The following is a 25,762-nucleotide window of genomic DNA, read 5'->3' on the forward strand; positions in this document are numbered from 1 at the left end:
TCAAGTCTTGACTAAGTCTAGGGTTTGAGTAAAAAGGGAGGGTCAAGACACTATTCATCTTCTTCTTCATTGGAGCAATACACAAGTTTTGGGAGGAAAAGAGGAGGCTAGGGTTTGGTTGGTGTTCTTGAGTTAGAGGATTCTTTATCACCAAAAGTTTTAGGGTTTAGAGTTTGAGCTATAGAGAGTTGAAGAGGAGAAGGAGAGGTGCCGGCCAAGTTGGCCGGCACCATGGCAAAGTCGCGGGACAGCAAGGGAGCACGGGATGGAGCTGCTACTCGAGCTTTCACGGCAGCAAGCTTGGAGTCTTCGGCTCGGGCTGGTGAGAGCATGGATCGGGACAAAGAAGGCAGCAGCTCAACACTTCAAGCTTCCATGGAGCTGCTGCTCGGGATTTTCAAGGGGACACACGGGACAGTTGCATTCATGCTCGGGATGACCTAAAGGAAGCACGGGACGGAGCAGCTCTAGCCGGCATGGACGCATTTGGCTCGACCGGACCTTGCTTGGCCGGATTTCATGTCTTTTCGGCCGGAGTTATCTAGGGTTTTCCGGCCACTTTCTTGGCCGGAAACCTTAGGGTTTTTACTTCCCATGTCTTTGGCTAACCTCCCATTTGGTTTGATTTGATTTTGGGTTAGAAATTGCTAGGGAGAGAAAGCTAGGGTTTAGCTTTAATGGAGGTTTGTGATAAATGGAGAAGATGATGGTGGTCGCTATGGGGAACCCAAAATTTGCTAAGGGGAGATCGACTGCACCTTAAAGACTCATATTTTCCGACGATCTTAGCCTCGAACCACATTGAAAAAGGGGGATTCTCTCATCATCTTCTTTCCATTTCTTATTTAATCACCATGTTTAGCTAACTTTAGTGTGTCGATTATATGAGATGAAATGTGATGAATTCGTGATTATGTTTAATATGATTTGATGTTTTGATTATAAATTGATGTTCATTTATTTCGATTATCGTTTTGATCGTATTTTCATGTGTCTTGTCAAGCATTTCGCATAGTTAATAGACGAAACGAAGTATTCGATATCGATCGTAGTCTAAGTCATAATTTCATGTGTCTTGTCATGCACTTCACATAGTTAGGCGACTAGACGACACTTTCGATGACTCGGGATTAACCGACTTAGACGTTTGTTTGACTAAGTATGATATCCGGATATACATAGTACTTAGAGACATCTACTTTAGGAGTCGAATATCGATTGTACCTCGACACATCAAATCGGACTACACATAGTCGTAGGTTTATCATTGTGGATTCCCGAACTTCGACACCTCTCTCACTTATTTGTTGCCCGAATCGAGTCTTATCGTCTCCCGACTCTTGTTCTTCCGAACTCTTCTCTCGAATCTCTCTTGCCCATTTACTTAAATTGTTTAGTAGTTTTTATTTGTTTTCATTATTCCCTCTTAAATCAATCTTTAAACTCCCCATTTACCCTTGTCCTTTTCTTTTTAGCCTAAGTTAGTATTTTACATCTAAACCGAGGGATAAGACCCTTCGTTATCCAAACTACAAACTTATCCTTGGATCGACTCCGGTTTTACCGGTTACTACTTGATACCTCCGCTTGGGTGTGCAACCTTTTCGGGTGCATCAATAGACCCAAGTCAAACTCGAAAAAGGACTCAAGTCAAATTTAGTCAAAGTCCTTTGACTGGTCTCGGGTCAATGTGCTCCCTCTCGGACTCTAAATCCGGGAGGCATTGGATGTGTTGGACGCGTCCCAAACGCGTCCTAGCATGGGACAGTGCTTAGGCCATCTCGAATTTGAAGTCTGAGATGCCTAAGTGCACCATGGACGCGTCCTGTGTAGGGGTGGGAATCGGTCCGGACCTGTCGGTAACGGACTCTAACTTCATCGAACCGGTCGACTTGGACATAAACTGTTGGTGACCACCTATTTACTCGGGCGGACTCGGACGGTCACTCTCAAGAATTCTTTGTCCATTGACCGTCCAAGACCGTTTATTTTACGAGGCCAGTCGGACACCGGACGGTTTCGGTCCGGCCTTTCAAATAAATTTACTTCATTCAGAACTTTATCTTTATTACCACAAACAAAATTACTTACAAATGAAAATGTTTAGCCAAGAAATCAAAAGTAAATATAAAAATGAAAAAACATAGTTGATCATCATTTGACAAGATATAATTAAGCCATGTACTAATGTTTGGTCTTCTAGAGGACTATATGACTATAGCCAACGACCATCATATGTCTATAAAATTCAATGGTGATCAACTTCTAAAAATGAGGACAGTTCTGTCGGTAAACCTATTCGGTCACTCGTACCGGTCGGTCCTTCGACATAGAATTTTGACCGTGACCGTCCGCCAATTTTTTCGGGCCGGTCGGACACTGATCGTTATGACCATCGGGTGTCCATGGACACTTTTTATCTCGGTCGAACGGGTCGGGTACCGGTCTTCCAGATCTTTTTCCCGCCCCTAGTCCTGTGCATAAGACGGTATGGGCCATCTCGGACTTTAAGCCCGAGATGCCCCTGAACGCTCTTGACGTGTCTGGGTGCTCCAGTCGCATTCTTGGTGCGTCTGGAAGCTTCCAGACGCATCTTAGATGCATATGGTTGCTCCAAACGCATCCTAGATGCGTCTGGACTTGCGTCCAGGGTCTCGGTCCTAGACCAACTAGGAATACCCAGACGCGTCCTAGACGCGTTTAGATGTCCAATAGGCGTATGTCTCGGACTGGGACTACCAGACGCGTCTTGGACGCGCTGGGTTGTCCGACATTCTAAAATCTCAGACTCCTAGTCCGGCTCGGACTGGGACGTCCCCAGTCCCGGGTCTCGGGATTCAGTCCCGAGACCTGCTGGACCGGTCTGAGACACGTTCTGGATGTGTTCTGGTCGGTCTGGCCAGCAGTGTTTCCAAATTTTTGGAAACACTCAACCGAGCTATGTCTTCTTCCTTCTTCTTTCTACTGTTCCAGCTGCTGGTTTTATGAAATTCATCATCAGAAAACAATTATTTTGATGATTTTCATCAAAATTATTTTAACATCAAACTAGTTTTTGAAAACCCTTTTCGAAAAACTAAGATTTCAATGGTTTTGGGTCTTTGAATCCCATTCAAAACCCTAATTGATATTTAAACTAATCAAAAACTTGTTCGAATCTTATTCAAACAGTTTTATCTAGCAATTTCAAGTTTGAATCTAATTCGTTCTAGCCAAAGTTAGTTTCATGCAAACAGCTTTTGATGCCACTGTTGGAATTACATGTCTCTAAGACTACCCTAATCATCTAACTAGTGTTGGTAGCGGAATCTCAAACATCTAATGTTTAACACTAAGTTATCCATGATCATATACATGAATTAAAGATGAACTAGAATGGAAAGAAGAATACATTTATTCTCTTTCCCACGAACTAAATCCCGACCAGTATTCGGAAGATAAGAGCTTCAAGTGTAGTTCCTCTACTTGAGACACCGAGTGTATAACTTGAACTCCCTCGTTTCAGTCATCTAGGACCTTCTTGAAGCTTGAGATGAGGAACTTCTTCTTCTAGACTTGATAGGTAGAATGGGAACTTTTCCTCTGAAATCCTCTCTCTCCAATAGTTGTGTGACGAGAATGATTTTCTTCTGAGAAAATTTCACACCTTTTCTGAACTCTAACGTGGTCCTTATATAGGCAATCCCTTAGTAGAGTTTGACTCAAATAAGGATTCCTTTAAGTCCCACAGAAAAAATAAGCTTTTGTCAGAGTCCCATCTGACTGGGAATCCCTATTAAGACCAAAGTTCTATTAGGGTTTCCCCTGTGTTTGGCCGGCCAGACTAGCCCCTTAATGGGCGTAGTCTGTCCGGTCCAAAACCTCATTTTGGCCGACTAAGGTCAATCCCTTAAAGGGCTTGACCTAGTTGGCCCAAAAGTGGGTTTTACACTTTTTCAAGCCCGATTCCTTTCTATCTTTTAAGCACTATCAGACTGGATCATATCCATCTATATGCCAATTCCCACTAGTCTATTCTCGCTGTTCAAGTTACCACTCTTATATGTAACCCGTTGTAGGATCCGGTCTACGTTAGCCGCGGATAACCTAAGTGATCCGACAGTCGTAAGAGGCTTCTAGCTAAGCATTACGACTCCTAATTAAACCGAACTGATTGATCTTCCAAATAAGGTCATCATTATCTTATGAGCCAAATCGTACGCATTGCCATCTTGGTCGAAGGACATTCCTTCAGACCGCAAGGATATATCCTTCAGTCTCCCACTTGTACTTAGAACAAGTGCAATGCTCGATTCCCATGTCTTTTCATATCTCATCTGATACATCACACTTTTCAGACTTTCTTGATCGGGAAGACAAACTGTCAAATCAAATGATTAACCCTTAATCCATTCGAGCTCCGGCCACTTTACGAGTCGTGCCTAAACTCCGACCATTTTCTAATCGACGGTAACATCCCAAGGATAGCACTTACGTATCCATTACATCTCTTGCAAGCTTACTGACTTGGCCGTCGGAGCCCCCTTAGGCCGGCACCATCCCGGTGTCCCAGGGATCTTACGAACACGTGTATTATTGTCTCTTGTCACAGGTTAAGCCCAAAAACGACGTCGGTACCCGCAACAATATTAACAGGTGAAGGTCCCACTTTCGATCAACGTCCCGGTACACTTGAGTTCTTGACCCGCGATTTTGTACCCTTACAAGTTGCTACTCATCAAGTGGCCTTGAGATATTTTTTCTAATTTAATTAGGATGACACAATCCATTCTTGTACTCCCACTCAGCTTCATGTCTATCCTGTCTTTTCCTGTGTCCGCTTTTATAACCTGCTTTTACGACGTGTCGTTTGGCGGAACCAAAGTCAGACATTCCTTACATAAGATGAGTGAAGTGCTCATGTTTTGAGGAATCTCTCCAATCTTGTCAATGAGAAGTGTTTGACGTTCATCACTATTGATGTACTTCTCATTTCTGGGTTATCTAGTGTATATTCCTAATAATACACCCACGTAGTCGAGTTGAATACTTTATTCCTATAGCCCATGAAACAACGCTATCTCGTCCACCTCACGTGCTGATCTTCGCAAGTTGCTACTCATCAAGTGGCCTTGAGATATTTTTTCTAATTTAATTAGGACGACACAATCCATTCTTGTACTCCCACTCAGCTTTATGTCTATCCTGTCTTTTCCAGTATCCGCTTTTATAACCTCCTTTTACGGCGTACCGTTTGGCGGAACCAAGGTCAGACTTTCCTTACATAAGATGAGTGAAGTGCTCATGTTTTGAGGAATCTCTCCAATCTTGTCAATGAGAAGTCTTTGACGTTCATCACTATTGATGTACTTCTCATTTCTGGGTTATCTAGTGTATATTCCTAATAATACACCCACGTAGTCGAGTTGAATACTCTATTCCTATAGCCCATGAAACAGAGCTATCTCGTCCACCTCACATGCTGATCTTCGCAAGTCATTGTTGTTCATCCAATGACCTGGACTAGGGAGTTGACAATGAAATATTCCAAGTTCACTTAATAGATATTTATTCATCAGATCTCGTATCTGACAAACCTATTCGGAATGGTTTATCATATATGGATTGTCGTTTAAATACTAAACCAAAGTTAGACGACGGCGAAATAAATAATTTATTTCCGATAACGAGAGTTTGTAAATTTGAGCCTCTTCCGTAAACCCCATTTTACCCACTCAATTTACTAGTCAAGGTTATCCTCAAAATATAGCTTATGCCTTAGACTTATGTATGACTTTCATACTTTATCTTAGGTGGCAGTTTAGTTTTGCCTACAGATGTAGTTCGATAAAACTTGCCTATTCTCGAAGGTCGCTTCCTTCGATTTTATTTTGATAATTTCTAGTAACCCTTTACTAGAATTAAGGCTTCTATTCTTTCGTTTGTAGCGTCTGCAACAGTTCCCGACTTGAAACACTTTCAGCCTACTTTCCTTCCATGTCTGGAAGTTTGCAATGACATGTTCAACTTTCTTTCCACTCTAACCCATCCTAGTATTTTATAAGCCTTTTAGGAAGTTAGTTGTGGTTCAGATTATCTTGTCTGAATTAGAAATGTTAACGTCTCTTAATACTCGAGTATTCGATATGTCTTGGGAAAATGCTAAATCATGTCCCACACGACCGATCTTATGCCTTATAGCATAACCATCTTCCTCATGTGTGCTTGCTCATCAGGGTCTCTCAGACGCCGAGCTATGCGCCATGAAATTTGGGTCGAATATCTCTTTTAGAGTCTTTCGCATTTGGACTTTTAAGAATCCCAAAATTCTTATCTTAGTCATATAATATTTTAATCTATACTCATACACCTTTGATGCCCAGAAGCATTCCATCTTTGTGATCATTCATTGAGTCAGAACTCAAATGATTCCAACATCCCTATGTTGTTCTCAATCCTGCTATGTACTCCGCACACCAAACCTGGAAACGCGTTACTCACATTAACCTTCTTGAAATCCTGAGATTCAAGATTTTCTGCATTCTTTCAGGAATCAAACGTCTTTGATTTCCTCGTTGATCAGAGCTCCAACTCTTGCCTGCTTTACTCCCTCGATGGATCTCCGAAGCATTCATGGACATAAACTTAGACTGATGTAAGATCTCGTTCATAGTCTTATGGTATGAATCCACGATCTTAATCTTCTTTGTCAAGTTTTTGGGAACTCCAATGTTTCCATGCTTCTCAGTTTTCTCCTTTGAAAACTAATCTTCGTATAATGGTTTTACTCCATTGACCATATTATCAAGTTCCAAACTTTGTGAGGTATGGATTCCATGATCTGTTCCCAGCCAATATTAGAGTTGGTTTCCGTCTCTGTGCAGGTCTATGCGCTTATCATTTATAAGTAAGATTTCAATCTTCTGAGCTTATTAGATAAGCTTTAACGACCTTCAGCGCTTATGAACAACATAATACTCGCAACACTTGAGATATTTCTTTTGAGTAACTTTCAACTTCTTGATAGTTCTCAGACGAATTTCCATTTGTCTTGCGCGGTAGGTACGTAGACCCATCTATTTTTTTACCTTTAGGAACCGCGACTAACTGTTCTCAACAGTTTTGATGCTCTTGGTCGAACTCATTCGATTTTTCCTCCTGCTTATCCTTCGTAACTAATTATTCTTTTCAGAACTAATTATTAGGAGGATACCATCATGAACAACAAACACTTTGTTCTCTGATTGGTTATGAAAAACCCAAAATTTCTTCTAAAAAATTACGTCAGACTTGCTAATTTATGCCTTTTAGACGAATTTTGGTTACGTGTGGGAAGTTGTGTCTAGACTTAGTGTTATTCGGAGGACATTGCTTGATTCTTATCCTTTAATTTTATCCTTTTGGGCGCTCCAATTTGGATAGGTTAGAAGTGTAGTGACGATCAACCTCTGTTTTCGACTCAAGATTTTCTTTTTTGTCAATGCGATTCTCTGCTTCTTAAGCGTTCTTGGTTATATAGGACGCTTTGGCCTCATCCCTTTATCATTGGGATGATCATGTTTTATGAGTCACATGTTAATGCGTCCCTTTTACAGGTATAACCATGTTTAGAATCTTTCGGTATAAATTACTAATTTAGCACTTTTAAGACATCTCAATGTAGAAATAAACTCCTTTATTTATTCTCCATAATACGTATTACGGAGATTGATGGGCCTAGAAGGTTACCCTAAAAGGTCTATACCCGCAAGTATACGGGTGTCAAGTAGTAATAACCCGGCAAGACCGGGGTCGATCCGCAGAGACTAGTCAAACCTATTCTGAAACTTAGAATGAACATGGTTTTGTTTTTGAATATTATTTTTGGTGATAGAAATAATAAAATATTAAAACGATTAACGGAATAGGACTAAAATGGGGAGGAGCTTAAGGTCTCTGACTTCACCACTTACAATCAGTTTAAGAAACAATAATTAGATGATGTGACACGAAAATGTCACATTTGGAGAGCCTAACTTAGAGTAATTAGTCTTTTTTGAGTGTTATCAATAATATTTTATGTGTTTTTCATGTTAGGTACTTATTTTGGAGTTAAGCGAGTGATTCGGAATAAAAGTAGCGAATTATCACTATCATTTCATGTGCCGAAAATGAGAGAAAAAGACTTCAGGAAAATCAAATGACAAGTATAGTCAATGACGAGTCCGACGGTGAAAACGGTATTCAATTCGGAGTTCGGACGGGGAAGATGTGGAAGAAAGAAGTCCGAGGGTATTCTAGTCCATTGTGAGAATTGAAGATGTAGAGACAAGGATGGAGGAACTCTCTTGGTTTCTAAACCAAAGCCCAAAACTAAGTCCAAGCCCAAGTAATATTAAGAGAAGTAGAATTGTGTAGAGATTTTATGGGCACCCATTTGTGGTCTAAAGACTTAATCAAGTGTGACTAAGTCTAGGGTTGGAACCAAGTTAGGTTACTATTCATCTTCTTCTTCATTGATCATTCAAGAACCAAGGAGGAAAGAGAGAAAAGAGGCAAGAGGGTTCTTAAGTTAGGGTTCTTCTTCAAGAGGGTTTGAAAGAGAAAGACAAGAGAGAAGAAGAAGGAGGATCCGGCCAAAGCATAGGTTGGCCAGCACACTAGGCCGGCCTAGCTTTGGCCGGCCGAGCAGCAGCTCGGGCTGCTCGGGAAGGTTGCTCGGGAGAGCTGCAACAGCAGCAACAGCACGGCAGCACCAGCAACAGCACGGGAGCAGCAGCAGAGCTGCTCGGCACAACAGCAGGTCTGCTCGGGTAGCTGCTGCTCCAGCTCGGGATGGAAGCTTCACGGGACGGCCGGACAGCAGCACGGGAGGGCGAGTAACCTGCTCGGGATGCTTCCAAGATGGCACGGGACGCCTAGGGTTTACTCATATGCGGCTCGGGAAGAGAGATGTGGCCGGATCTAGGGTTTTGGCCGGATTCCCTCACCTTCTTTAGTCGGAATTTTCTAGGGTTTTCGGCCACTTTCTTGGCCGGAAACCTTAGGGCTTTTACTCCCCTCACTTTGTCTAGCTTCCCATGTTGTTTGATTTTGGTTTGGGTTGAAATTTCTAAAGAGAGAAAGCTAGGGTAGCTTTAATGGAGGTTGTGTTCTAAATGGAGAAGATGATGGTGGTCGCTATGGGGAACCCAGAAAATTGCTAAGGGGAGGTCGGCTGCAACTAAAAACTCATATTTTCCGATCTTAGCCTCGAACCACATCGAAAAAGGGGGATTCTCTCATCATTTTCTTTCCATTTCTTATTCAATCACCATATTTAGCTAACTTTAGTGTGTCGATTATATGAGATGAAATGTGATGAATTCGTGATTATGTTTAATATGATTTGATGTTTTGATTACAAATTGATGTTCATTTATTTCGATTATCGTTTTGATCGTATTTTCATGTGTCTTGTCATGCACTTCGCATAGTTAATAGACGAAACAAAGTATTCGATATCGATCGTAGTCTAAGTCATAATTTCATGTGTCTTGTCATGCACTTCACATAGTTAGGCGACTAGATGACACTTTCGATGACTCGGGATTAGCCGATTTAGACGTTTGTTTGACTAAGTATGATCTCCGGATATAAATAGTACTTAAAGACATCTACTTTAGGAGTCGAATATCGATTGTACTTCGACACATTAAATCAGACTACACATAGACGTAGGTTTATCATTATGGATTTCCGGACTTCGACACCTTTCTCACTTATTTGTTGCCCGAATCGAGTCTTACCGTCTCCCGACTCTTGTTCCTCCGACTCTTCTCTCGAATCTCTCTCGCCCGTTTTACTTATATTGTTTCGTTAGTTTTGCTTGCTTTCTTATTTTGTTACTCTTTCAAATCAAAACCCCCATTTATCTTTGTTTTCTTTCCTTTTTAGTCTAAGTTAGCATTTGATATCTAGACCGGCGAACGAGACTCTTTGATATCCGAGTTACCCTCCTATCCTTGGATCGACTCCGGTTTTATCGGTTACTACTTGATACCTCCGCTTGGGTGTGCAACCTTCTCGGGTGCATCAAGTTTTTGGCACCGCTGCCGGGGATAGGTTTAGTAGTTTGGACATCGTTTGTTTGTTTTGTTCATTAGTTTAGTGTTGTTTGCTTACTTAGACGTTCTTGTTTTCCTTGTTTTTTTTTGTAGTTTCTTAATTTCATTTCTTTTTTTGGTACCGTTTTATAGGAAAAGAGCCAAAAGTGACATAAAGGCGAAGGAAGAGGAAGGAATCAAGAAGCTAAAGAGGAAAGACGAACGAAACGAGAGGAGCACTCGATAGTATCGCATTCTATCTCATCCTTTTTACTTGTGTGTGATTGTTTAGTTCTATAAGTGTTTGTTCCCATTTTTTTTGCGATTGTGTGTTAGTATCCTTGAATATTGCGATATCATGGCAAGTTGGTCATTTGATGAGAATGACCTTATGCGAACTCTGTCCAACACTAGTCGACCATCTACAAGTCATCAGGACTACTCAAACTTATATATGAATGGTCCGACTAGTGATAGGAATAGACGAGTTGAGTCTGACCGACCTAGGATGAGCATGGGTGAATATCGACGGATGTGTGGAGTCGGTCAGACTCGTCATGAATATGGTTTTAGGGATTATGAGCATGAGGGTAATCAACCCCGTAAGAGTCTTCGAGACTATCGACAAGAATTTGGGATGACAACACCTTCATGTATGGATTTGTCATTTGATGATAACCGTAGTTCTATTAGTATTGATCGATCACGTCGAAGTCATCGTGACTATCGACAAACATATATGAACGGTTCATTTAGTGATGACAATTCCCGACCTGATGATTTCATTCAAAGAATCGAGTCTAGGTATCTACATGAAGGTAGTGAAGAAAGGATCATGGAGACCATTAGCCCGGTTTGTGTTGTTTGTGCGAACTTAGACCATTTGACCGAGTATTTCTCCGTCTAGTTATACTCATGTGCCTTATTACGAGGAGATGTCTGAAGACACTCTTCAAGCAATTTTAGAGTACCAAACTAGATTTAATCGAGATATAACAGAGATCACGGAACGACTTCTCAAAATTGTTGATAGACTTGAGTCAGAGCCTATCGTCGACGAGGAAGGGTTTTGCGCACCCCAAACTCAAGAGGAGACTATGAATGATGGTGAGGGTAATACACCTAACTCTAGTCTTAAGTTAAATGTCGAAGAAGCTCCTGATAGACCCTTTGAGATTGAATTGACCGATGACCCTCATTGTTCACTCCCTCGACCATTGTATCTCTCACCATGATCAGACTACTCTAGATTTTGATGTTCAGGATGATAGCTCTACGAGCAAACTTGGGGATCACACAATGTTGAACTTTCCACTCTTTAGCACTTGTGATTATTTGGATGGGTTATGTAGAATGGAAGGTTTTATGCCTGACTTTGAGGCTCCAGATGCCTTCAAGGGTGTCGATAACATAGTAGTTGAAGAGATAGCGGATAGCTTGTTGGATTATTTACCTAAGGAAATTATGGACCTTGACTTGGTCCCCGAGCCTATTGCCTTATCCTTAGAATCGACCTTCCACCTGATCTCAGACTCGGTTGTTGACCCCTTCTGGGACACTTCGGACGTCTTCCTTAGCATGTCTAGGGACTTAGTGGATGTTATATCCACTAAGCTTGAGTTTGACTTTTTACCTTCAACTGACTTCCTGACCCTTCATTTGTATGTCGATTCTTTTGACGACTGTTTAGTCGTCGCCCCTAGCATTTATGCGCACTTAGTGGACCGTGCATCCACTAAGTTTGGGAATGGCCTCTTTTCGCTTTTAGTCTTACTTGCACTTCTTTCGTTTAATATTCTTGTGAGACTTTTAGCTTATGTATATAGCTTTCTTTGGGTTGACCCCCAAATCTTCCGGCTTTTACTATATGACCGTTAGCCGATTAAGATGGGTCCTTGATGTTTGTGGGTATCATCTCTAGAAACCCTCCGCGAGACATAACTCGTGCTCTTGTGTGAAAATAAGAGAATCAAAGGCTAATTGCATAGCTCAATGCAATCGTGTATACCCGCGTTAGTGGTAGACTTTATATGGTCATGTCTTTTATGTGCTTCATTCTCATTATGTTTTGGATATTATAGGAGCATTTCTTATATGTTTTACTTCTAAGGCGTGGTTTGTTCCAAGTTTGGGGATGGCGCGAGCTTGGCATCAACTTGAAACCTCTTTATACATGAGCCTTGGTAGTATCATCTTTTATCTCCTTCGGTTATGGTAATATCTCTCCACTCTTCTCTTTAAATTGATGTGCCTCTTAATCATTTGGTGAGTGTATGCTTAGAACATTGAGGACAATGTTAGTTTTAAGTTTGGGGATGCGGGATATGACCATAACCAATGCATGACCATGGGTTTCAAAGACAAAAGGGTTCAAATTAGCCAAAATTTGAAAATTTTGAACATTTTGAGTAGATTTGCATGTGAGTGATAGTTTTAAGAATGTTGATACATATGGTTCGAGTTGATGAGTTTTGTGATTGCTAATGATCTTCTGCATGAAAGTCGAGTCCTTTAGTGTTTGTGCTATGTTATGGGAGTAACATCTTAGTGAAGAAGAAACATCTCTAAGAGACCTAGAGTAGCCATTAGTGGAGACTTAACCCATGTGAGAGCTCAAAGCCTAAATTGTCCTTCGAGTGTACTCTTCCGCGCTAACCCCGAGTAGAATGAAGAGCTACTCAACCTCGTAACTATTAAAAGAGCTCATTTGATCTCGTGTGCTCAACTTTCTTAGCCACTAGGAGTGACATTAGGATAGCGAATTAACCTTTCCCTTGTAGTCCATGAAAGCCAATAAGAGTGTCAACTAGAGGAAGGCGGATACTCCATCACCATCCATCATCTTATATCCCGAGAATGAAGACATGAGAAGAAAGAATGAAGAATGTCAAAGCAAGTATGAAATGGAAAAAGTTGATTGCAAGAATAGAGTTGTGTGTGTTGTATTTTGTTTTGGTTGATTGTATTTGTGTTATGAAAAAGAAAAAGAAAGAAAAAAAGTGAAAAATCGAAATAAAAGTGATGAAAAAAAAAGAAGAAGAAAGAGAAATGAAATAAAGTGGTTTATGTATATGTTTGAGCATGTTAGCTCTTTTGTGTGAGTGATGTGATTGTATATATGTGTGTTTGTGTGTTTGTTCATGAATAAGTATTCGAAGCAAGAAACGAATGTGGAAGTGCTTAAGAGGTTCTATCATGAAGAGTTCGACATTCTCGGGAATCCCTCATCGTCATCCATCTCTAATATCCGTTAACCTTTAGAAGGCATTCTTAGAGGGTAGAATGGGTGAGAAGGGTGAGTGAGCTTCCCCACTCCGTTTAGTGGCTAATTTTTATTCGAAGATCATTCGTTCCAAAATGTTGTCCTCACCCCTTTTTATGTGTTGAGTCCATGTTAGTGATCACACTCACACATACCAGCGAACCATTCTTGAGTGATTTCATATTTGGAATGTATGCCCGTGAGGCCGAAGTCGAGGCGAAATGTACTGAACTAGGAATCAAGGCGTTGTGGCTTCGGAACATAGATGTTGCTCATTATGGTGTGGCACTTGTATTTTAGGGTAAGATCATTAGTGAAAGGGCCTTTAGCTTTTACAAGAACTTATTTACTTGATTCATTATGTGTTGACATGCTTAAACCCTTTGCTATATGAATCATGTTTATCTATGATTTGGATTTTGGACCATTGTGTATTTGAAACCACGATGTTTGTGGGTGTCATCTATGGAAACCCTCAAGAGACGACACTCGTCCTCTAGGGGTAACCTAGAGTTTTAAAGGCTTGTTGCATACGCTAAATGCAACCGGGATGCCTCCGAAAGTGAGTTAGGCTTTTATTTTGTTTTATTTGCTCGAGGACTAGCAATGTTTAAGTTTGGGGATCTTGATGTGACACGAAAATGTCACATTTGGAGAGCCTAACTTAGACTAATTAGTCTTTTTTGAGTGTTATCAATAATATTTTATGTGTTTTTCATGTTAGGTACTTATTTTGGAATTAAGCGAGTGATTCGGAATAAAAGTAGCGAATTATCACTATCATTTCATGTGCCGAAAATGAGAGAAAAAGACTTCAAGCAAATCAAATGACAAGTATAGTCAATGACGAGTCCGACGGTGAAAACGGTATTCAATTCGGAGTTCGGACGGGGAAGATGTGGAAGAAAGAAGTCCGAGGGTATTCTAGTCCATTGTGAGAATTGAAGATGTAGAGACAAGGATGGAGGCACTCTCTTGGTTTCTAAACCAAAGCCCAAAACCAAGTCCAAGCCCAAGTAATATTAAGAGAAGAAGAATTGTGTAGAGATTTTATGGGCACCCATTTGTGGTCTAAAGACTTAGTCAAGTCTGACTAAGTCTAGGGTTGGAACCAAGTTAGGTTACTATTCATCTTCTTCTTCATTGATCATTCAAGAACCGAGGAGGAAAGAGAGAAAAGAGGCAAGAGGGTTCTTAAGTTAGGGTTCTTCATCAAGAGGGTTTGAAAGAGAAAGACATAGAGAAGAAGAAGGAGGATCCGGCCAAAGCATAGGCCGGCCAGCACACTAGGCCGGCCTAGCTTTGGCCGGCCGAGCAGCAGCTCGGGCTGCTCGGGAGAGCTGCAACAGCAGCAACAGCACGGCAGCAACAGCACGGCAGCACCAGCAACAGCACGGGAGCAGCAGCAGAGCTGCTCGGCACAACAGCAGGTCTGCTCGGGTAGCTGCTGCTCCAGCTCGGGATGGAAGCTTCACGGGACGGCCGGACAGCAGCACGGGAGGGCGAGTAACCTGCTCGGGATGCTTCCAAGATGGCACGGGACGCCTAGGGTTTACTCATATGCGGCTCGGGAAGTGAGATGTGGCCGGATCTAGGGTTTTGGCCGGATTCCCTCACCTTCTTTGGCCGGAATTTTCTAGGGTTTCCGGCCACTTTCTTGGCCGTAAACCTTAGGGCTTTTACTCCCCATCACTTTGTCTAGCTTCCCATGTTGTTTGATTTTGGTTTGGGTTGAAATTTCTAAAGAGAGAAAGCTAGGGTAGCTTTAATGGAGGTTATGTTCTAAATGGAGAAGATGATGGTGGTCGCTATGGGGAACCCAGAAAATTGCTAAGGGGAGGTCGGATGCAACTAAAAACTCATATTTTCCGACGATCTTAGCCTCGAACCACATCGAAAAAGGGGGATTCTCTCATCATTTTCTTTCCATTTCTTATTCAATCACCATATTTAGCTAACTTTAGTGTGTCGATTATATGAGATGAAATGTGATGAATTCGTGATTATGTTTAATATGATTTGATGTTTTGATTACAAATTGATGTTCATTTATTTCGATTATCGTTTTGATCGTATGTTCATGTGTCTTGTCATGCACTTCGCATAGTAAATAGACGAAACGAAGTATTCGATATCGATCGTAGTCTAAGTCATAATTTCATGTGTCTTGTCATGCACTTCACATAGTTAGGCGACTAGATGACTCGGGATTACCCGATTTAGACGTTTGTTTGACTAAGTATGATCTCCGGATAGTACTTAAAGACATCTACTTTAGGAGTCGAATATCGATTGTACTTCGACACATTAAATCACACTACACATAGTCGTAGGTTTATCATTATGGGTTCCCGGACTTCGACACCTTTCTCACTTATTTGTTGCCCGAATCGAGTCTTACCGTCTCCCGACTCCTGTTCCTCCGACTCTTCTCTCGAATCTCTCTCGCCCGTTTTACTTATTTTGTTTAATTAGTTTATTTTAGTTTTCCTTGCTTTAATCTCTTTGTTGCTTATTCATTAAACCCCCCGTTATCTTTGTTTCATTTCCTATTTAGTCTAAGTTAGCTTTTAATATCTAGACCGCGGGATAAGACCCTTCGATATCCAAGCTACCTTCCTATCCTTGGACCGATCCCGGCTTTGCCGGATTACTACTTGATACCTCCGCTTGGGTGTGGAACCTTTTCGGGTGCATCATTAGATGAATTAAATATCTCTTTTTTAACTCAAAATTCAAGGTAATGAACTACCCGAATTTCGGGAGATGTTTTCGTTAGAACTTTTCTCACTGATTTTCCACCGGCAATCAAAGGCGTCCCAAGGGAGCAGTTTTCTCATCTTCTCGGAAACGATTTCTCTGTGGGAAAATAATTTTCTAACAAGTTTCCTCGTCTTCCTCAACTGAATTTCTCTCTCTTTTCTCTACTGTTTTTCAATTCTTCTAACCTTTCTATCACTAAACTATAAGAACAAGAAAATACAGAAAGAGTTTGAATGAATTTAAACTTCTGATTTCTCCCTCTCTCTACAATAAAGAAATTAATCAATTTTCTCTTCTCCTTCTTTGTTTCATATCTTTCTCTGTTTCATATCTTTCTCTGTCTCTCTGTTTTTTTAGCTGTTGCCGTGAGATGTATATCAATGGTGTTATCTCTCTCTCTCTCTCTCACATTGCTGGTTTGGTTGAGCTCGAGAGGATGACCTCCTCATTGAGAGATGCCCTTGATCAGTTGATGTAGCTATCTTTTATACTCTCTTTTTCGATTATTTTCGTTCCTTGTCTCTTTCCATCTTGGTAAATAAAGAACAACTCACATTCTTGCATTATTTATCCAGCTAACACATTTATCTCTCTCTAGACTTTTTCTTTGATTCCCAACGAACCGAATCTGTCTGTGATCTTTCACGAATCACTCTCATTTCCTTATCCATCTCGCAGTTTTCTAAATAGAGAGGGAGAGATCCCAAATCAGAGAAGAAAATAATTAGGTCCCCTCTCTCTCTCTACTAGTAATTTTCTCAAGATATCAAACCACTTTCTCTCTAGATATATATGTCTTTAAGAATACCCATCATTGAACCGAATCATCTCTCGCAATCTTTGCTTCCCGATTTATCTTTCATCTCCCATTTCCAATCTTCTCTTTCCTTCTTGAAAATTTCTATGGCTTTCTCTTTCTCAAACGTTAGAAAGAAAGAGAGAAAATGGAAGGAATAGATTTCTTTAAACAGGAAGATACCTCAATCACGAGTGCCTCTTTTGCTGGTAAGAAGGTTTGATAGGGTGCTTCTCGAAGTAGCCAAATAGTGTGGCAACGTATTTGAGAGACGCGAGATCAACAGTAGTAAGCTTCAGTCGTTAGATTGATCCTCGTGAATAAGGGAGTACGGTAGCATCTTGCGTTCGGATGTACATAATCATGGACCCGTAATATCCTTAAGCACTTCCTCATGGCCCGAATATGTATCGAAAATCCAACGAGCATGGTCAGATGCACACCACGTGTTATTTATTTAATTTGGTCCTTTGTCTTTGACTCAAACTTTGACTTGCTCTAGTTTTGTCGTTCGGACTCCGATTTGACTTCCATTTCACCAATAGGTTCGTTTTGGAATCTAATTTCATCAGAGCATCAACATTAGCCAATTCACCAGACTGTCATTATCGCCAAATGTCCAAAATGCTCTTCGTTGTCTTTCTCTCGTTTTTATCTGTTTTTCGAGCACAATTCTGTAAAAGACACCTGGACAAAAGAAACACACAATTTATCAAAGTAACTGCTCGAATTGGACTAACTAGTCCGAGTTAGAAGATTCAGATGGGACATTTTTCATGTCTCATCAGAGATGATGTCCAACTAGAAAATAAATTAATTTAGACTAGTGCCTAAAGAAGACTCCGATCCCTTTCAGCATCCTTAACAGTCTTGGCTTCTGCTCCCTCTTGGATCTTTTCTCCTTTAGTTAAATACTCAGTTCCCAGCTGCTTATGTACATTCATAGTGATAGGGCATCAGGTATCTCATACCAAATTGGGAATTTTACAGTATTTGATAAATTAACTGCCAATACCTGAAGTGGAAACTACTGTTTCGTTCTTCTTGTCGTCCAAGAACTTAGGGCAGTTTCTCTTCCAATGGCCCTTGCCATCATAGTAGAAACACTTGGTGTCAAAAGGTGAGCTTTTGTCTTTAGGTTTAGCAGTTTTGCCTTTCCCTTTGGACGTTGGTTTCTTCTTCTGCCTTTTATTCTCTTGAACCATAAGAATCTCATTCTTTGGCTCCACCATTGTTATAAATCGCTCAGCTGCCTGAAGCATTGCATCATGCTCCTCCAAGGGCTTGTTCTTCCATTCATGTCGGAGTTCATCCGGAACAGATTGGACCCTTTATGAAGTGAACAAAGGGTGATTCCATTAGCCGCCTCTTGGCTAATCGAAAAGCCCAGCTCTTCTAGTTTCACAAAGAGTTCAATCATTTGCCAAACATGAGGGATTACTGGTTTTCCTTCCTCGAGGCGCAGACTCAATAATTTCTTAGTGGTTTCAAACCTCTCCAATCTCGACTTCCTTTGGAGTGACTCCTCAGGTTATCGACTCATGGTGTGGCCTTCCATGTTGGAAGGTTTCTCCTAAAGAGTAGCCTCCATGGCTGACGACATCCAAGACGTTACTGGTTCCGGTTCTGCCCTCTTTCAATTATTCTTTTGATGCTCTACCTCTTTAGTAGTCGAAATAACATCCAATTCTGAAACTGGAGAGTCTAGGACATTCATCTCGTTTTCAAACTCATCATCCAATTGAAGAAGTATCTCTTGATTCCTTCCTTCATGGATAGAGTTGCTTAGCACCTCCCTTAGGTGTGATTCAATGTTGAACTTGTTTTCTTACGACATTTTAAACTACATGAAAGAATTGCAAAGTCTTAAACTCGTTATTGTTTTTGGAAAAATTCAGTTTTCCCACATTATTAAATGTAAAACCGTCTGTGATTGAATAACATGATTCCAATATCCCATTCCTTCAGAGTTAGTGGACTAAGGCCCTGCCCTCAACCCTGTTGTCCTGGGTGAGTGAACTACTTCACTAATCATACTCTTATGATTCTTGGTTGATGGATAGCATTAATGAATGCCTAATCCATCCTTTTGCCTCGAGTGTCAAAAATACTTTTGCTAATCTTGTTGAGAAAAACCGTTTAGATGCGTAGACCCCTGCCATGAGTCTACCCACATTGTCCCAAGATAAAGGAGGCACCCTGCGAAGGCAGACTCACCTTCCTTGATCGAGGGCTCAAAGGGTGACTTAATCTGGGTAGGCATTTTTCTCAAAATTACTTTTAGGGACTTTTACGTTTTGTCTAGTATGCGTTATAGTGAACTATTTAGCCTAACTAACATCCACGACATAAAACGTAAATAAATAAGTAACTGCGCGCGAGAAAATAAATCAAACACATATAAATCCTAGTATGGCCCCTAGTCCTAAAAGATCTAATCTTCTTGGGATTTTTATTGCTTTCGCCTTTCTTCGCCTGGATCACCATCCTCGAACCTCCATTGAATTCTCCCACTCTCCTTTGGATCACATCCTCGAGCTTCTTCAATGAACTCATAGACCCTAAACTCTAATTACAAGACTCTAATGATTCGCAGATCGTATAAACTTGAAATTAGAATTATTACAACTTGCACCCATCTGTGCTTAAAACAAGAAAGAAAGAAAGAAAGAAAGAAAGAAAACAATTTTCTATGGCCATGCTAGATTCTGCATTCACATCACATGCATTCATATAATATTCAAGGCTAACAATTATATATGCATGATCCAGGAGATACTTTTGTCGACATCTCTATGTGATGAATTTGTGATTATCTATGTGATGATTTAATGTTTTGATAATAAATTGATGTTCTCTTATTTTGATTACTTGTTTCAATCGTTTTTCATGTGTCTTATCAAGTACTTCGCATAGTTAATCGATTAGGCAAAGTGATCGATATCGATCGTAGTCTAAGTCATAATTTCATGTGTCTTGTCATGCACTTCACATAGTTAGGCGGCTATACGACATTTTCGATGATTCGGTTTTAATCGTTTAGGAAGTTTGTTTGACTAAGTATTACCTCCGGGCATACGTAGTGCTTATGAACATCCACCTTAGAAATCGAGACTAGGTTTGCATCAATCCATTCGATTGGACCGTACATAGTTGTAGGTTCATCACATTGGTTTCCCGGACTTCGACACCTCTCTTACTTGTTGTTCCCCGACTCTGGTTCCTCCGAATCTTCTCTCGAATCTCTCTCGCCCGTTTACTTAGATAATTTAGTTGAGCTTTACTTGTTTTCTTCTCTTATTACTTATTAATATTAAACCCCCCCAATTATCTTTGTTCTTTTCCTCCTTAGTCTAAGTTAGTTTGTGATACTTAAACCTTTGAACGAGACCCTTTCGATATCCAAACTACCTTCCTATCCTTGGATCGATCCCGACTTTGCTGGATTACTACTTGATACCTCCGCTTGGGTGTGCAACCTTTTCGGGTGCATCACAATACATATTATCTCTTCTCATATAAACTAACTCCTTTGTGTTAAAGTCCCAGCTTCTACTTTTTGGTTCAAATCCAAAATGAAGCTTCAATACATAAACTAAAACTTGGTTTTCTGTTCCCATGAATTATTTGAGCGGCTTATTTTGGCTCAACTCTAATAGTGGTCTTTTGAATCATAACTTTTGAGTTATTCCTTTCATTTTTTCTCCAATTCAATTGGGTTATTTGAGGGATGGTGGAGTTATAGATGGACGGTGGGTTTAATTTTGAAACAAGAATGTAATGAAGGTTAATTGGCTTACCGGTCCCTGAGTTTTTATCTGATTTTAGTATTTTCAGAAGCACCCTTTAATGGAGGGAAATCACAAATGTATCACCTTGTTAAGCTTCAGTTCTTGCCCAATCTGAAAAGGGATCACATTACACGTTTCACATACTATGTCGAACATGTTTTCCTAGACTGAAAAAGAATAAAAATACGATTAATATCTCATCTTCTTGCTGAGAGATTTTTTAGGAAAATCTCATATTTGGTGAGGAAAATAAACATGAAAGGCATAAGAAGAGTTATAATTACGAATCTATAAGTCCTTTGGGTATTATAATCAGAAATTGGAATATAGATATAAATAAATGTTTTATTCACTTAAAGTGCACGTGCCCCCACAGATCTCAGATAAAAATAATATTTCGATGCAGTAAGGGATTAAGAGTTTCCAAGATCATTCTCTATTATTTAAAAACCGTTTCTTGCATAAAATGACGATGGGCAGGTTGGTGTGAGGGTGAGCATTTTGTACTACAGATCTCGATTTCAACTCGCACTATCATCATACTTTCATTAACTTTTTCAATTAATTTATTTTTGCCACAACTTTCTGTTAGCTACTTTCTCTTGTCTTCTATTTCTTTTTAGTCCATATTTTGTAATCAATTTTTCTTTTGACTATATCCTTTTTTTTTATAAGTTTGGGTTTAAGTTCTTTTTGCAAGGCCTTCATATTTAGAGCTATTTATTTTATCCCCACATTATTTTTTATTTTAATTGTAAGTGTGTCTCAAACTCTTCATCTCTAAGGTGGAAGACTAAGTCTCTTACCACTCCAACCAACGGTTGTTGGCATCTCCATATCATCTTATGTTTTCTTTATCGTTAATGTTACATTTGTTTAAATTTGTGACGATGTTTTTCTGAAATTTAAACAACATAAATTATGAGAATTCTCTTTCAAGAGGTGAAATGTCTCTTGTTCTTTGTGACATATATTAACATGGTTTTTTTTATGCAATTCAAGTATGTATAATACTAATTATTTAAAATGAGATTACCGTTCAAACAACTCACAAGTTAGTCGTAAGTGAGTTGGCTGATAGTGTAACATATAAGGATTCGTGGTTTGAAAGCCACATAAAATTTTTGGACAATTCACTTATAACTCAACAATTTAAGTGAATTGAAGGAGTTAGTAACATAGTTTTTCAATCATTTCTTGATTATGATTATTTTTACAGTTTTTATAGCTAAACGGTGCCCTCACATAGAAATTTTTTTGGGTCGGCCACTGTCGTCACTTGCATTTTTAATAATCATCTTTGACATAGCTTTTACTTTTGGGGTTGAGAATATATAGAGTAACAAAAGAGTTAAAACATCTAGACAATAATAAAAGTAATAGAGATGAAATCACTTAAACATTTCAGTAGTTAAAACATCAAATCACCTAAGGTATACATCCATGTTGGAAATTAAAAAATACTTGCACAAACAAAGAAGAATAAAGAAGATATTTAACTTGAATTGAATTACTTGACTTGATTTGATGAAAATAAAATACAAAGACCGGTCTATTTATAGACCCAAATTCTACCCACTAACTAAGACCACTACTTACATGATTCCACTAACTCATCCATTAAATCACTAACTTAATCAACTAAAGAAAATAACTTCCCACTAACTTAACTCTCTAATAACTTAATTATTAAATCAATTTTGAGTTTAAATGAAATAACATTAAAATTAACACCCTCCCTTAAACTCAAACGGTATAACGCCCATCATGATCTTCAACTTGTAAAATGAATCAACCTTTAATGGCTTAGTGAAAATATCAGCCATTTGTTCTTCTGATTTGCAAGACTTCACATCAATCTCATTGTCCTTCACAATCTCACGAATGTAATGATATTTTATGTCGATGTGTTTACTTCTTCCATGAAATACTGGATTTTCTGTTAAGGCAATAGTTGATTTGTTATCACAAAATATAGTTGTAGGTGATTCTTGCTTCTGACTAAATTCATCGAGTAGACGTCGTAACCAAACAGCTTGACTGGCACATGAGGCTGCAGCTATATATTCAGCTTCTGCAGTTGAGAGTGCAACTACCTGTTGTTTCTGTGATGACCAAGAAAATACACCTGAACTAAGGTGAAATACAAAACCAGAAGTGCTTTTCCTGTCATTAATATCACCTGCCCAATCACTATCGGTAAAACTAACCAGATTAAAATTGTCAGTAGGTGAGTACAAAATTCCATGAGTTTGGGTACCTTTGATGTACCTTAAAATTCTTTTTGCTACCTGCAAATGTATCTGACTAGTTTTTTCCATGAATCTACTTATCAATCCCACTCCAAACACAATATCAGGTCTAGTAGAAGTCAAATAATGAAGACTCCCAACTAAACTTCTATAATAAGTTGGATTCACAAATTCACCCTTAACGTTATAGTCTAAACACTGTCTTGATTCAATTGGAGTCTTAATTGCATTACAATTCTCCATTTGAACTGTTTCAAGATATCTGCAATATATTTTTTCTGTGATACAAAAATTTCTTCCCCTGTTTGCAAGACTTCAAGACCGAGAAAATATGACATAAGTCCCAAATCTGTCATCTCAAATTTGTTAGTCATCGTCTCCTTGAATTCTTCAAACATGGTTGTATCACTCCCTGTAAATATCAAATCATATACATACAAACATACAATAAGGATATTTCCATGAGAATTAAATTTGACATAGACAGTTGGCTCATAAGTGTTGAAAATGTTGCTAACAAGTTTGAAATGGAAAACAGAAAATGATATGATGTTGTACACGAAACTTCAAAGCTCGATTATATCGATTCTTTTAGACAGTAATTCGCCCCCTTCTGGTAAAACCACGAGTACACAACGGGCATGGAATTATGCCTTCAGGATACGATGAAGTCTTTACAACTATCTCGGTTCAAAGTATGTACGCTTTGACCAAGATCAAGAACACTCCGAGAATAAACTGATAATGCCAAAAGACTAGTCTCCGAAATTCGATATAACTTATAATATGAAAACCCAAAATTATCTTCTCTGTATATAACAAAAACAAACAAAAAAAAAAACTAGAAAAATGAGAGCAAGGGAAAGTCAGAGAATTTCGTTGGATTATATGTATGTATGTATTGTGGGGGTGGTGAGCAACTTATTTATAAGGCATCAAGAGATGCCCTCTTAATGGATATATATCCATTCACATGGGATGTGTCTATTTGATGGAAGCTTGCATCCATCAAGTGGGTATTATACCCATTCACCAAGTCTGGCCGTGCATGCCAAAACAAAGTGATGCATCCCTTCATTTCCAACATCAACTTCCCTCCATTTCCAGTTTTAAAAAAATACCCAACATTCCCCCACCATTTTTTTTAAATATTGCAAGTATAAAGTAATATAGCGAAACGGAGAAAAAATTAAAAAAAACAAATCAAAATAAAACAAATAATTTTGGCATTATCGTAAAAACTTGTACATACATGATAGGTATCTTATGGATTTGAACCTTCACTTAGTGCAAACAACTCAAAGCTTTATCAAAATGCTATGGTGAACGTATCTTGAACCCAGAATCCTTTAGTGATGAAACCGGAGCCGTCGCACATACTTGTTTCGGTGAATCAGAGTGTTCATACTCCGCACGTTAATGGCCATGTGCAATATCCCTTTCATGAATCTTCTTCGAAAACGGTCTTATTTTCTTAGGAGACGACCTGATCTCCACACTCACTTAGGTAAGTCCACTTGAGGTGATTCCGCAAGGCACCACTTAAAAAATTAGGACTTATTAAGGATTTATTATCCATCCTTTGTCTTGCAGAAAACCAATACTAGATCAGAAACGGGAAAAATATAAAATGCTAGTATTCCATAATCGCGAAAGCTTTAACTTGTTGATACCCGTTGAACTTTGCCTATCTATTTCAAGACATAAGTCAGGTTTCCATTAAAGGCGATCAACCTTCATTCACAGACCTGAGTCCCATTTCTTTATTCTTAACCGAGACCATTACTTTAGGAAGTCCTTTAGTCAATGGGTCCGTTAAGTTTTTCTTTGTTTCTACATAGTCGACTGCAATTACTCCTCTCTTGAGTAATTGTCTCACAAATTGATGTCTGAGACTCACGTGCCTCGACTTTCCATTGTAGGTCTTATTTGCAACGTTATAAAGTGTCGCATGATTGTCACAATTTATCATGACCGACGAAGATGGCTTCTTCCATATAGGGATTTCTTCTAGCAGATTTCTAAGCCATTCCGCTTCCTTGCTTGCATCTGCTAATGCAATTAATTCTGACAACATAGTTGAATCAGAAATTACGGTTTGCTTCTTGGATCCCTAAGACACAGCAGCACCACCTAAAGTGAAAATCCATCCAGTGGTAGATTTTGACTTTGTCTCAATACTATTCCAGCTGCCATCACTATATCCTTCTAATACAGCGGGGTCTCCTTTAAAATGTAAACCATAATCCATGGTTCCCTTCAGGTAACTTAGCACTCTAGAAATAGCTTTCCAATGCTCTGGTCCTGGATTACTAGTAAATCGACACAATACACTGACAGCGTAGGCTATGTCAGGTCTAGTGCAGTGCATCGCATACATTAGACTACCTATAACACTAGCATACTCAACTTGAGCTTGAGCACGACCAGTATTCTTCAGTAATTTAATACTGGGGTCAATTGGAGTTGGAGCTGGTTTATGATCAAAGAGATCATACCTTTTCAGAATTTTCTCGATGTAATGTGTTTGACTTAAAGCCAATACATTATCCTTTCTTAGAATTTTAATTCCTAAGATAACATCAGCCACCCCAAGATCCTTTATATCAAACTTTTCATGCCACTGCTTAGGCGCTTGCTTCAGACCATAAAGAGATTTTACCAACTTGCAAACTTTCTTTTCTTGGCCTGGAGAAATAAATCCTTCAGGTTGTTCCATATAAACTTCCTCCTCTAAGTCACCATTTAGAAACACCGTTTTCACATCCATTTGATGAATAACTAAATGGTGAACTGAGGCAAGGGCAATCAACACACGAATTGAGGAGATACGTGCCACTGGTGCATAAGTATCG

The 25,762-nt window shown here is 39.5% G+C and overlaps 1 protein-coding gene across 1 annotated transcript in view; it reads left to right on the plus strand.

Annotated features, from left to right (window-relative positions):
* Positions 1-25,762, plus strand: part of LOC147557441 (uncharacterized) — a 108,529-nt gene that overhangs the window by 63,369 nt on the left and 19,398 nt on the right. Inside the window, exon 2 of the mRNA XM_086658293.1 lies at positions 419-873. The gene's annotated coding sequence lies outside the window, so the exon portion shown is untranslated. The remainder of the gene's footprint in view (positions 1-418; positions 874-25,762) is intronic.

Source organism: Eschscholzia californica, unplaced genomic scaffold (genome assembly GCF_041429995.1).
Source record: "Eschscholzia californica isolate CP2 unplaced genomic scaffold, dmEscCali1.0.p SCAF_2, whole genome shotgun sequence".
Lineage (NCBI taxonomy): Eukaryota > Viridiplantae > Streptophyta > Magnoliopsida > Ranunculales > Papaveraceae > Eschscholzia > Eschscholzia californica.